This window comes from Ursus americanus, chromosome 10 (assembly GCF_024610735.1).
Source record: "Ursus americanus isolate L20-20 chromosome 10, mUrsAme1.1.p, whole genome shotgun sequence".
Taxonomy (NCBI): Eukaryota; Metazoa; Chordata; class Mammalia; order Carnivora; family Ursidae; genus Ursus; species Ursus americanus.
In genome coordinates this window covers 79,190,769-79,204,533 of record NC_142136.1, presented here as the reverse complement: position 1 = coordinate 79,204,533, position 13,765 = coordinate 79,190,769, and the positions used below count along the sequence as shown (strand labels likewise).

Below are 13,765 nucleotides of genomic sequence, written 5' to 3'. Positions count from 1 at the left end.
AGCAGGGCCTGAGGGAGCAACTGAATGCCCACGAGAACAGGAGGGGGAAAACCAGAGGCTGGGGATCAAAACCAAGGAAAGCCTGGAGTTCCAATGCTGGAAGGCTGTACAGGGAGTAACAGACAGGTGTGGGGCCCTATGGGCCACATCCAGGAAAATCCGTCCCACTCCTCGGGGGAAGTGATGTAAACAAAAGCACAGGTGGATAAGTGCAGGTAAGACTAAACCCAGCAAGGGCCCCCCAAGAGGCAGAAAGGTGCTCGCCCCTCCTGCCGTCGCCATTGCCCTGGATGGCCCAGGATGCTGGTGTGCGCACCAGCATGCAGGTAGCTAAGAACACCCACTCAGCATATGTTAGGAGCACACCGCAGCTCACAAAATCAAACCCCCTTCCCTCCCAGACCAGATCAGAGCCAGCCACCATGATGACTCCCGTTGTACAAGCCAGGAAGCAGAGGCTCGAGCTTAAGTAGCCAGCTCCTACCCATGTGTTGTTTGGGCCTATGTTAGGAGGTTGTAGTCGTGCCTCGTCCCCAGATGGCAAGGAAGTTTAGAGGAGAAAACAGATGTGAACATCACAACACAGGACGGTGCTGCAGGTCTGGAAAACGCCCTGCGCTCCTTAGTCTAAGGGACTGACACGCAGGAGCACCTGCACAGTCTAAGCACAGGACGGTCACCTCTGACACATACCTCGTAGCCCAGTATGAGCCCGTTCTGGTCCTGTTCAGGCACCAAAGCCCACGTCAGTAAAATCTGGGTGGAGCTGACAGCCTCAGCGGACGTGTTTTCAGGAACATCTGAAGGAACTGCAAAGGATGAGTAAAACAGATTGGTGCCCAAAGTCCAAAGGCTTCAATAAATAAAGGTCTAATTTTTACCTAATCAAGTTGTCCTTGAAAGAGCAACCAGTTCTGAGCATTTTGGAGTGATCAGATTAAGCCTGCAGAGGTATAACAGAAATGTAAATCTCTAATATTAGCAACAAATCCCACAAATCCTGGGTATTTAGGAGCTCAATTTTATCTGAAACTACCCAGCAAGAAAATGTGCTTGGTCTATTTTTAGATTAACCTGTGGGAGCTGCAGACTTGGATCTCAAATGGGAAATCCTCACTCTCAGCCACCCGGGCGTCCATGACGCCCCACCTGAGCCATCCCCACTGCTCTGTAGTTACCCAGAGAGCTGTGGGCAGACTGGTTCTTTATTAGCCCATAACACTGTCTAAAACAGGTCTTTAAGAAAATGGCACTCTTATGCACAAACAAGCACTAAGCGGGGTTTTTCCCCTTCCCGTTCTTTGGAATGGAAACAGTTTTATCTGTACCACCAGCATCTTCATTACAGGAAACCTGCTCGAAGCAGCCTTTAGAGAAGACTAGATGGTATCTTGGCTATTAGAGCACAGAGAATGGCTGCAGATGGCAGGGGTTTACAGAGGGACCGAGAAGGCAAACGGGAGCGGCAAACGAAAACATAAAACATGTGCATTCTCCCCTTCTTTGTGCACCATAAAAATGCGGGTAGACAGGTTTTGCTCTCTCTACAGTCAAAGATTACTAATTAAACAAAGCAGAGCCAGAAATACTTATGAAAGCTGCTTTCTAGAACTTTAACCCACATCTGAGCATCGACTCAGTACAGGGCCTGGCAATGCGTGCTCCTCCAAGGATTAGGGTCTTTCCTTCCGTAATTCACTGAAAATAAGGCCAAGTGATACAACCTTCCTAGTGTGCTTTCAAAGCAGTCAGAATTTAAAGAAAAGTTTTCTGCAAAGGTGATGTGATTAAGAAGGGGATCAAAAAAGAAAATACTGGTGTCCCGCCACGAGGTGTTTGGTAGGAGCCAAATCCTCAATCCTGGAAAGCCGCTCAGCTGTTGCCTGCCCTGACCAACCTTCATGGCTCCTGGAGATGGGGCGCGATGCCACCTCCTTCCTGGGCCTCCACCGCTCCCCAAGCCAGGGCGGTCCCTCCTCCCCATGTTCTGCTGGCACCCCAGGCTCACTCTGAAATCGCCCCCTGCTTTCAGTGTGATGAGTCCTTGGACGGCCGACTCCTCACCGGACATGGTGCTCCAGCCTCTTGCTCGTCTCTGACGTCTGGCCTGCGGCCAGGCAAAGGGCAAAAGGCTGGACAAGAGAACCTGGAGTCTCGTGGCATAGGAAGCCTGGGTTCAGCTTGCACCCATCCAAAGAGAATTAGGTGAGGGATGTTCCAGAGATTTCACCTATCCCAGTGACAGTCTCAAGGGCCCTGTTGCTCTGAGTTTAAGCAAGTTGGAGCCTGCCTCGACCACGGAACCCACTGAGATATTCTCGGAGAAGTAGCTGGTGAGCTGAAGAGAGGCTTCAGGGAGGGAACTCGACATGGGCAGACAGTACACATGGAGGCCAGGGACACAGTTCCTGCGGCCTGGAGGGCTGGCAGATACCAGAGGGGATTTCATTTGTAAAGTACCTCATGGCTAGAGAAAGCAGAGGTGCACACATCTTAAATAAGTCAATATGACAAAGTGTTCTAATTCTCTAGCAACCCCTCAGAGCAGGCAGTAACCTCCGTGCGTCACAGTCAAAGCACCTGAGCTGGGTGGCTTGCCTGTGGCCATCCCGCTGCGACGTGGCAGAGCTGGGGTTCAAGGTCCCATCTCTCTGACCCCAACGCTTGTGCCATTTGTCCTCATGTCACTGACCATTTCATCTGGGTACCAGGTAGCCTCAGGGAACTTGTCTGTGGCCTTTCCTGGAGGACGAGTCGGACGGTGATCCATGGAAGGTGGTGAATGCCCGGGGGGGGAGGGGAGAGGGGCAGGATGGGGTTTCCTGAAAGATCCCATGGCCAGAGTCCTGGCAGTAAGAGTAAGAAGAGGGACCACAAACCTGCTCTTCCTCTGGAAGAGTGTCTGAGTTCTGCTGGGTCCCCACTTTCTGAACCTCCTATTTTCCTGGAGAAATGTGATTTTCCCCTGGTCTCTGTTCAGTCCAGTGGGGCCTCATGACCACAATTTATTCAGCCCCGGATTTCACCACGATTTTAGACTCAAAACCCCAGCAAGATCCTGAATCAACCCCCATGGAAGGGAGCTTATGTGGTTAGAGACCAGGCAGAGCGTCTCCTAAAGCACGATACAGTGATGGAAGGCACTCATGGGTCCCAAGGCAAGGGCGATGGCTGAAAATGCGTTCTTCCTTCTTTCTGGTCATTAAACTCGGGGATTCCAGAACACCAAAAGGTGTCGTAAAGTTTATTCTGACGGAAGCAATAAATATAGTTAGGAACTTGTGCTTGCAGGTAAACAAGAATTTAGAGAGCATCTCAGGGACTTTCATATTAAAAAAAAAAAAAACTGTCAGAATCTGCTGCCCATCTGCAGTCCCACAGCCCACCAACTCGTGCATGGACACCGAGCCCCCAGGATGGGCAGTGCTGACGCGACATCCAGGGAGGGCAGCAGAGGGGCACTGGCCATGGCTGTTGGGTGCCTCCATGCACATGGCATCTCCCCCATTACCTCTGGTCTCCACCCAGGTCCCTGGGCTCCGTGCAGCCCCTCTGGGCTGTGGGTTCCCCCAGACCTCGCTTCTCCTGCCTACTGCCCTGCTCCCTCTGGACCTCAGACTCTCCCTCCTCACGCCCCTGCCCCACGTCCAGCCTTCCCCCACCTCAGTGCACCAGACCAACCAGTTCTTTTCATTTTGTTAATTCAGAATTTTGGATCTAATGGAACAATTAAAAATCAAACCTTCTGGGCAATGAGTATCAATAGCTTCAAGTATCCCCAGTGTTCCCGACGTTCCTGTGGTGCTGTGAGCACGTGGCCTACGTTAGTTCATTCAGTCCTCACAGCAGAACTTCCAAGTCACTATCCCCGTTTGCAACTGAGAACGCTCAAGCGCAGAGAGGTTCGTAAACTTGCTGGAAACTAGCAAGAGTTTCTAGGGTTGGCCTGGGCTCCACACTTCCCCACAGAGCCTCCGTCCACACACAGCCTTCTCTCTGAAGTGCTGATGTGTGTGTGCACACCTGACCGCCCCCCTGACCTCACTGGGTCACACCTGATACATGGCTGAACGGTTTGATCCAAAGAGTCTTCCCTGAACGTACAGGAGGACAGGGCTTCATGTTCCAAGCTTGTCTACCAATTTTATTTTTTAAAATCTGATCTTCATCAAAATTTACAAAAATACGGCATGTTGTTCATCATGGTAACCTGGATCCCAAAACCAGCTTCCCAAAACCACTTCAAGCAGCTCCAGGGCAGCGTTGCTGGGGTCTGTGACATCACCTTGATATGTGGGTGGGCTAGTGTTGTGGACATGGATAAGACCAAAAGACACAAGCAAAGCCCCTGTGGCAGAAAGCACAGCCCGGACGCATCACAGGGGACGGCACGGGAGGCTTGCCACACACAGATGGACAAAGCAGGGGGCAAGTGGCCAGTAGAGAGGCACTTGGATTCCTGCACTGCTCCTCAGGGGGCATGCTCCTTGGGGGTGCGTGGCAGCTCAGTAACGTTCCACCTGCTCCAGCCTGCCAGGGGAGGGGGAGGGGCTGCCCCAGCCGGCGCTGGGCACCTTCAGCGGGCAGGTGTCCTACCTGTTCCGACGGCTGCGTAATTGAGACTAATGACCGCAGGAGCTTCAGAAACCATTTTCTGTTGATCTGAAGTAAATCTCCACAAGAGAGCAGTACGTCCAATCACAAGCTGTCCGTCTGCCTCCTGGCCCTCATAAATCAGAGTTTATGCAGGGAGAGTGTAAGACTCTGGAATTCACAATAAGCACAATGAGCAATATGCTCGGTGGGCCAGCCGCCCCTGCTCGGGGCTGCCTCTTTCTCATGCCGAGCTGACAGAGAGGCCCGGGGCTGCTCACTGTGCATCGTGGCTGCTAAGTTACGGCTCCCCCAGGTGTCTGGACCACCTGGTGCCCCATGCGGAGGACCACACTGGACCGCTGTCGTCCACCCCACAGCCATTCCAAGGGCAGCTGCAGTAAGAAGGAGGCTCTGGAAGGACGGTCCATGGTTTTCGGAGGCTGGGTTTGCCCACAGACCCAGCTTTTCTTGTGCTCCTCGGTGAGATACTCGGCCTGCAGTCTGGGATAGACTCTGTGTTGCTGCCGGCACGCCCCACCCAGAGCCCAGCCATGGTGGGTGCTGGCCTGTCTGTGGGGGCAGAGAGAAGGCTGCACCGAGGGCAGAGGTCACCGGGGAGGTGGCTGGAAGAACGAGTAGTGAGGCCCAGGAGACAACAGCCACTGAGTTCAGCTCCCGTAGGCCCTCTTCCTCCGCAGCCTTCCCAGAGCTCCTGGGATGCTGGGCACACTTCATAGCATGCATAGAAAAGGCGACAGCATGGGCCAGACAGAGCGAGATGGGGACGGGGACCGTGCCGCTGCTGGGAGGGACTGCAGAGCATCACCCACAGCTCTGAGGTTACGGTGGTGTTGCCAGCCCAGGACCCCAGCGGACAGCCGTGAAAAGGCCAAGCTCCACGGAGACTGGGGCTTTAATGACATGGATTTGTTGAAATAAAATACAAAAAGGAGTTCATTAAGCCCTATTAGCTGGTGAGAACAGAGGCTCATAAATGGAATGTTGGCAACCACTGCTCATCTGGGATATGCTGGCCCTGCTCAGTGAGGACGTGTGCCCGTGGCTTCCCCAAAGCTTTACACCAGGAATGAGGTGTGTGTTGTGTTCACCAAGGACCACACGTGTATCTGAAGGAAGGAAGTCTCCATGTGTGTACGTCTACCCAGGCCTAGCCAGGGTTCTGAGGCTTGGCCCTCGTGATGTCTGCGGGCCAAGCAGGCAGCCGTGGACACTCTGCCTCCGAAATCGATGGTGAGCGCAGCTCTCATTCCAGCCACGGGCCTGACCGGTCCCCGAGGCGTCTGCTGAGAGTCTTTGCTTCCAAGGGCAGCCTCCCTCTATGCACTTCTGGTGTTTCAGCTTTTTTGTTTTCCCTAGCACTGCCTGGCTTGCTTTTTCCTCCCTCTGTATGGCTTAAAGTTAAACTGAACGGGCTCCCTTCTCTGCCCACCCCGCACCATGTTCGGTTCTTCTGCTCCGGGAGACAGGAGGCCTCTCACAGGCGATCCCGTGCCAAGAGACTGGAGAATGAGCTACCTGGTTCCTGCACTGCAGTTTCAGTAGTGCCTTCTCCCCTTTCCTGGAGCTACATTGTTACTGACGGTGAGTATCTCAAAGCATTAGCTCTGAGGGCAGAACCAGACCCATACATACACTCTGGTTAGAAGTGAGGGGCACAGGAGGCTTCAGGGCAGAGGTGCCCTCTGGGTCTGTAGGGGTGGTCTGCAGGGGGCTCTGGCCCAGCACAGGCGACTATGTGTGGTTTTGAGACAAGAAGCAGGAGGGGTTGGCACCAGGAAGTTCCCTGACTAATGGGAGAGAAAAGAGTTTAGGGGAGGAACGCAGTCCCCAGGCTATGCCCTCAGGCACCCAGGACACGGCCTGGAGCCCCAGACACAGCACCGCGACACAGTGATGCTGGGCACCTCCCGCCTTTGTCCCTGGGGGACAATGGGGAGCTTAAGCTTGAGCTGTTCCGAAGTTCAGGGTGAGGGGGTGCTATACGCCTGTCTGTGGACACAGCCTGTCTTTGCGAAGCTGAGTTTCTGGTGGTTTCTGTGAAATGGGAGCAGGTACAGCATGAAGACCAATGAGGGAAATTATGGAAATTAAGGTGGTGGCGTTCACTCCGATCCCACATTCAAGAAGGTGGGCAGAGCCTGATCCCATCAGGAACATCAGGAACACACATCCCTGAAGCCGCAGTTTGCAGGTTGAGAGGACGGAGGCAGAAGCCCCAGGCATGGCAGGAGGTGCTACAGGCAGAGTCCCAGAGAGCGCCTGCCACAGACTGTCCCCCAGACTGAGTGGCTGAGGTGTGGAAACATGAGTGGCTGGCTTGACATTTCAAGTAATGCTCAGGAAATGGAAGGGGCCGCTGGAGGCTGTGGCCCTGGTGCCTCCTCCCTGCAGGCCCACGAAGAAATGGAGGGTCTGGGAGATAAGGTAAGGCTCCCACCTTCCTCTGAGGCCGAAGCCACCCAGATTTTCTTATTTTGAAGCCAAGATTTAAATTAAGCTTCCACCTTTCAGGTTAAAGCTCTTCTGTTCTAAAAAAAAAATCATCAAAGCCCCACAACAGACACCTGCAGCCCGTGAGCAGTCTGCCTGGCAGCCTGGCTGTCCTCACTTCGAGTCCCCAGGGGACACTGGGTGGAGCACAAAGGGTGTGGGAGCCAGGACACACGGGCTGCGCTGTGAGGCCCAGGTTTGGGCAGGGGTCAGTGCCGGGTGTGGTGACTGAGCTCTCCTCTCTGCCGACAGCCAGGCAGACGTGTCCACTTCCCTGAGAGGCTTCCGGTGCCCGTTCCCCAGCCAGCTGGGCAGTTTACTCACCCCTTGTTGGGGTGAGATTGTTTTTCCTTTTTCCAAAGACAGGGATACTAACCTGTAATGATGCCATTTTTCTCCAGGGGCTCTTACAAGCTGACCTTGAGCGATGTGTCCAGAATCTCCATGAAACTCAGGTGTCCCACAGCTCCTGGTTCTTGCAATGAAAACTAAAGTCACCAGTTAACACGAAGGCCCCCTTCTCCTTGGGTCAGATGTGTGTGGACAGTTCTAACCAGGGAAGGGAAGTGGGAGCTCAGGCTGGGGCCTGCAGGCCGAACTCGAAGGAAATGCCAGCAAAAACTCAGAAGAGGCAAGGGACTTTGAGGTGCAAAAAGCCTCCTAGATCTGAGCATGTAAATTGTTTTGCTCAGCTGCATCCCAGCCATGCCGAGAACCAAAAACAGGCAGTGGGAGATTTATACACACCTCCTTCTCCCTGACCTGCTCTACTGAGAACAAGCAGGGGCAGAATCAGTGACGGAGAGGAGCCAAGGGACCCATTCACTCAGCACAGACTGAGGAAGCTCAGGCCACATGCCCGGCAGGAACACCAGGCTCCCCCTGAGCTGCCCCGGCCTCATGACTCCCCTGGGCAGGCCCTGAATGTGCTACATCAAGATCTTTTTAATCATACCACATGCAGTATTTCAAGCTTAAAGTAGGAGAGCATGAAGACAAGGGTGTTGGTTGTCCTGCCCAAGAGCAGAGCTCGGGGCATCTCCGCAGGGAAGCCTCACCTGTTCTGGAGACTGCCGGCCTCGCTTGCAGACGGCGGATTCAGTACCCGCTGCTCAGCGCCACTTGGACCAAGCTCCCTAACACAACTCCTAATTTAAAAAGAAAGCAGGATGAGAGACTGTGGACTCTGGGAAACAAACTGAGGGCTTCGGGGCGGGGGTGGGGGGGAATGGGGTAGGCTGGTGATGGGTAGTAAGGAGGGCACGTATTGCATGGTGCACTGGGTGTTATACGCAACTAATGAATCATCAAACTTTACGTCAGAAACCAGGGATGTACTGTATCGTGACTAACATGATATAATAAAAAAACATTAAAAAAAAAAAAAAGGGAAGCAGGGCGCCTGGGTGGCTCAGTTGGTTAAGCCACTGCATTTGGCTCAGGTCATGATCCCGGAGTCCCAGGATCCCAGGATGGAATACCACATCAGGCTCCCTGCTCACCGGGGAGTCTGCTTTCCCTCTGACCCTCCTGCCTCTCGTGCTCTCTCACTCTCTCTCAAATAAAAAAAATCTTTAAAAAGACAAACAAAAAAGGAAGCAAAGATGGAAACAGCCTCAGCAAATATACTCATCTGGGTGAAACTTTCAAAAGACATTTTATGGATAAGCTCAAACACTGACAAGGGCCACTCTCTGAGTCAGGGAGATGGTAAAATAGAATGGTTGTTGAATCCAGCTCATATTCCTCTGGGTTTGAGTTTCCAGAAAGACATTCTGATGGATTTTTGAACGGACTTGTTCTTGTCTTGATCGATAGAGCAGCAAAGAAAGTTTTTTGCTCCTTTTATACTCTCAGTGTTTCTGCTTCTTGGATTCCTGTCCATATCTGCTGTCCTCTAGCTCTACTGGAACCAGCTGGCAACATCTAGTCTTAAAATTTATATTCTGTTTCCTCTTTACTGTGTTGCCTGCCCTCCCTGCCCCACTCCCAAGTTCTTATCACTTGGAGCTTTGGAAAAGGAGGCCTGCAAGATGTGGAGCCAGGGGAGGTGCCCTCAGCGGGAGAGCACAGGTGGGGGGGGGCAGGTGCCTCCAGCACTGGCCGGTCCAAGCCATCTGCCCTCCTTCCACCTTTCCATAACACAGTGCATGCTCTGAACAGCATCGATAGGCTCCCCAGCTACCAAAAAATTGTGACTCCGTTAGAAAATTCTAAAAAGATGACATTGCTTCCAGTTTTCTCAATTTCCAAAAAAGAAATTTCTAATTTCTCTTTTTACCTAATGGGGGGCAAAAATGCACTTAAGGTTGTTTCCTGGCCACAGAGCTTAATGGGAGGTGTCCCCACTATGTCTGTTGGCTTGCTTAACTGGCAATGTATGTGTGTGTGTGTGTTTCCTAAGTGAGGAATTCAAGCAGGAGTCTTAACTCTCTTCTTTGGAAGGAGTTGCCTTCTTTTGCCACTTTTTATTTTTTAATAAACATCCTCTGAAAAATGAAATCTGATATTCATTTGGACATGGCTGTGGCTGGAACAGAGGTGCTGTGCTGGCCTCTTCTTCAAATAAACGAAATAGAGGAAAACATCCACATAATGAAGAGCTATAAGGGGGGGTGCTCGTAACATCTGTCCCTCCCCACCTCCCTCCCCACCCCATCTACACATGTAAAGGGGCTCCGTTGTGCTTTCCTACAGATGAATGCAGAAAGTACCCTTCAGCCAAGCCAGGCTCCTCTCTCCTCCGAGACCCCACGTGGGCCCCCTGCATGCCCCCTATGCACCCTCAGTCCCACACAACTGGGCCAGAACCCAGCAGCGTCACCCTTCTCTTAGCCCCCTTGTCCCATACTTTCCCCACCAGATCCTTATGAACCTTTTGATTCAGCTCTGTGTTTGTGTCTGTGTGTGTGTACTGGGTTTCAATGTCAAATAGATGTCCTATTGTAGACTGTAGTCCAAAATGTCCACAGACTCCTGCAAATCCACCTACCATGTGAAGAGAAGTTAAGATGAGATCTTGCTTCTTTTCCATTCTATATCCAACCTGCGCTGAAAATCTGGAAGTAATTTCTGTCCATGTTTGATACATGCAGATTGAAAAAAAAACACAAATTCCAGCCTTTTCCAGCTATGTGACTTTGGGTAAGTTCGTTACCTCTTAGAGCTCCCATTTATCTCTGTGGAATAGGAGCAGTGAAGCTTCTCTCTCAAGACTGCCGGGGGTATGACCAAGGTGAGGCATAGCATGTGCGTGCATAGCAGAGGATAACAAAACCTCTTACAGGGTGGCTTCCTCCAAACTGCTAGCTTCCTATCCTTTCTTCTCCTTTCCTGAAAATTCTAAAAGACTGAATTGAGCCCATTCCTGATGGAACATCCCACATCATTTTGTGCACTTCTTGATTAATGTTGTAGCTGATTCTGGGAGAATCTGCAACATTATCCTATTCTGTACGTGCAGCCCACGGTCTAGGAGGTCTCAAGGATTGAGAAACAGATCTTTCGTGCAATGTTATTTATGCGACATTGACAACTTCCTAAGAGGAGATGAGAATGGAGCTTGCCAACCGAGTGCTCATTTATAATCCTTACTTTAGAAAACCTTTCAAAGCCCAAGTGAACATTTAGGAGCTTTTACTAATGTTTCAGAAATGTGGATAACCCAACGCTTTTCCCATCTCTCTTTAAATATGAAATATTTCTTTTTCATTAGAAGGTAATGTTCTGAAACCAGAATCAATCACTATAGCACAAAAATACCTGTTACAGGAAAAAAATGATAAAGAAGTAAAACCAGAAAAAATTAAAACCTTATTGTGTTCAAAATGATGATTTATACTATCATTTGTCTTTAGACCCTTTATAGAAACACCAGCATCTGTGTCTTTGTGACCACAGTTAAGAAACAGATGGAAGTTCGCTCATCTACACGGGCATGTTTTAGGATCTAGTGGTCATCTCTCACACTCATGCTTCCACAGGATTCCATGCTCAGGCTCCCCTGAGAACCTCGCAGTCACACTGTGTCTGCACGGGTCTCTCACGGGAAGTTGAACCGTTTTTAACAAGACATGAACTCGGAGGCCAAACACTGCCTCAGCATTAGATTTGGACCCCTTGTTGCTTCAAATGACTATAGTACCTAATGGGGGGCAATGATAGGAGATCATCCTAAATGATAGGAAAGTTGCTGATGTCGACATTGGCAGTAAGAAAAATGGGCATTTAAGTTATGCAGAAGTTACACGTTATGGCTTTTTTCCACTTGCAACTGAAAGCATATGGATTGCCAGAGCGTTTTGAAAGAAATTCCTGAGTCAATTTAAGTTATTTTCCATTTCATTTTGGGAAATCATGATGGAAATCTGACGAGCTGATTCCACATGAGCCGGATTTTGGGCCGCAACTCCTGTGGCAGGAGGGAGCTTTCCTCTCACACCTTGGAACGTTCACATGGCTGGGACTTACGGTTTTGCTGCTCGATTTGTAAGTTAATATGTCACATTTTAAAAGGCCTAGAGCAGAGAGGGTCTTGGAGGCACGGCTAAGAAAATCTAGTCAATGGAATTGGCAGACAGGATAATGGCAGAATAGTGGATGGGCAGGCGGAGTATGAAGAGTGGGGGTGTGTGTGTGAGAAAGTTTATATTAAATAATCCCCACATGTCCAAGTTACCCCATGCTGACAATGCAAAGAACCCAAGTAGACAAACCAGTCGTTTTAATAGATCTCAATAATAAATGGGATTGAAAAGAAGAATGGGCCATGTGACAGGTGAAGAGTAGGTTCAAAATTACTTCAGGGATCAATAGCACATTATGTTGAACTCAAGGTACAGATGACTTGCTCATCATCAATTCTGGGAGCTTCTGTGAAGGAAATACACTCGAGAGCCAACCTGTGTGCCCAGCAGCAGGTGGGCGCTCCCTGCCCCTGTGGACAATGCTTGCCCGTCACACGTCTCCTGTGGGTGTCAGCAAGGGCTGCCCCTATGTGCTTGGCTAGCCCCCAGGCTGAGGCTGGGACGTTCCTGAGTGATCTTTGAGAATGACCAGCCACCATGTCACACACCGCCTCACAGTGGCGGGAGCCGCACCAGCTCTCCCTGGCGTTGTGATGCTTTCTCAAGAGGACCTAAATACAAAGAGCTTATTAAAGTCAGGACAAATTCCATCTCATTTCCCCTAATGGATCGGGCTTGCCGCTTGGCCAAAAGGAGGAGGAAAAATCAGGCGGGCTGGCTGGAAGCTTTATTCTTCCTGAAGCCCAGGTGCTTCTTGCTGTTCCCACGGTGTCCTGACAGACTCCAGAATTATGTGCCTATACGTTCCGATAATTTTCCAAATTAGGCTGACAAATAATTTTGAGTTATTCTCTTCCCCTGTAATACACAGGCATTTAAATTATTCTCTTTCCAGCTGCAAGGACCAGCTCACTCTTACAGGCTTTCTCGATATGCGACACTAGCAGCCATGGAGCACCCCAAGCCCACAGAAAGGGGACCCAGTGGCCACAAGCACCTTCAGCTGGTGCCCAAACAGACCACAAGTTGAGGCCTTGAGGCCAATGGCCCTCGGAGCCGTGGGGCTCATGTCTGCTAATTCTGATGTGGGCAATTCTGAAGGATCATGAGGCCCTCTGCATGCAGCCAGCCATGACACAGAAGGTCACATGATTTTAGTCTAGAAATTACATATCCTCTGGGTTTCACTCTTCAGCAGGATTTGCTGTAGAAAGCAAGGCAGAAACTGCTAGCTGCCTTCGACTGTCTGCCCCCCCTTCCTTTCTTAGCAATGGATGGAAATGTATAGAGCTGAAAGAGCACCTTTCCAGGCTTTCCTGTACAGAGATATCCCATGAATTCTAAGCATAAGTCGGCAGCAGAAGGAACTTCTAAGAATGTTCTTCAAAGACTAGTGTTACTTGCATAGTTGGCCACAAGATGTAACCCTGTGCCTTCTTCCTTCTAGAATGTGGACATGACAGCTGGCATCCCAGGAGCCAGCTTGCAGCCCCAAGGCAAACTCTAAAGATGGCAAAGCAAAAAGAAGCCTGACCCTCTGGGGACCACGGAGCTGCCACTAACACCCCATGCAGCCCAAGGCCCGCTCTTGATGGGAGAAAATAAAAACACCCCTGCACTGTGTTTCAGCTGTTACTCTGGGTCTGTTTCTCGCAGCTGGAGAGACCACCACTACAGACAGTGGAACCCTAACTCCTCTGCTGCAGTCCCACCATGTAGATCCCAGTAAAACCTCTTTTCATGTCGATGGAGGATCCCTCTGAGTCTCTGTGCTGGCAGTTGCTGAAGCACGCCTGTCACACCGACCTTGTGCACAGCTGGAGTGTGGCCACACCCGAGCGAGGCTGGCTTCATTGGTCGTTCTCGCTCTGCTGTCACAGATGTTCATACCCCCTTCCGGGCTAGGCCGCAAGTCACCAAGAGTCACGGTGTGTCAGTGTGTCATAGGAGCTCAGGGCTTTCCAGGCCTTGACCTCGTCTTCTCTCGCAACCGCCCCCGAGGCAGTCAGCACAATGTTACAGATTATAAGCTTATAGTGGGGAACTTGGGGCTCACAGATGTTTCTGGGCAGATGTGAGTGAACGTGTGTGTGTGCAGACAGCTCACAAACCCTTGCTCTCCATCATCATCT

At 51.0% G+C, this 13,765-nt stretch overlaps 1 protein-coding gene across 35 annotated transcripts in view; it reads right to left on the bottom strand.

The window, feature by feature from the left end:
- LOC123792010 (uncharacterized) overlaps positions 1–13,765 on the bottom strand; it is a 93,284-nt gene that overhangs the window by 44,164 nt on the left and 35,355 nt on the right. For 14 of the 35 annotated variants that reach the window (XR_015725991.1, XM_087865286.1, XM_087865284.1 and 11 more), the window contains one exon: positions 694–8,255. The gene's annotated coding sequence lies outside the window, so the exon portion shown is untranslated. The remainder of the gene's footprint in view (positions 1–693; positions 8,256–13,765) is intronic. The other 21 variants (XM_087865263.1, XM_087865272.1, XM_087865274.1 and 18 more) reach the window with 16 other exon arrangements.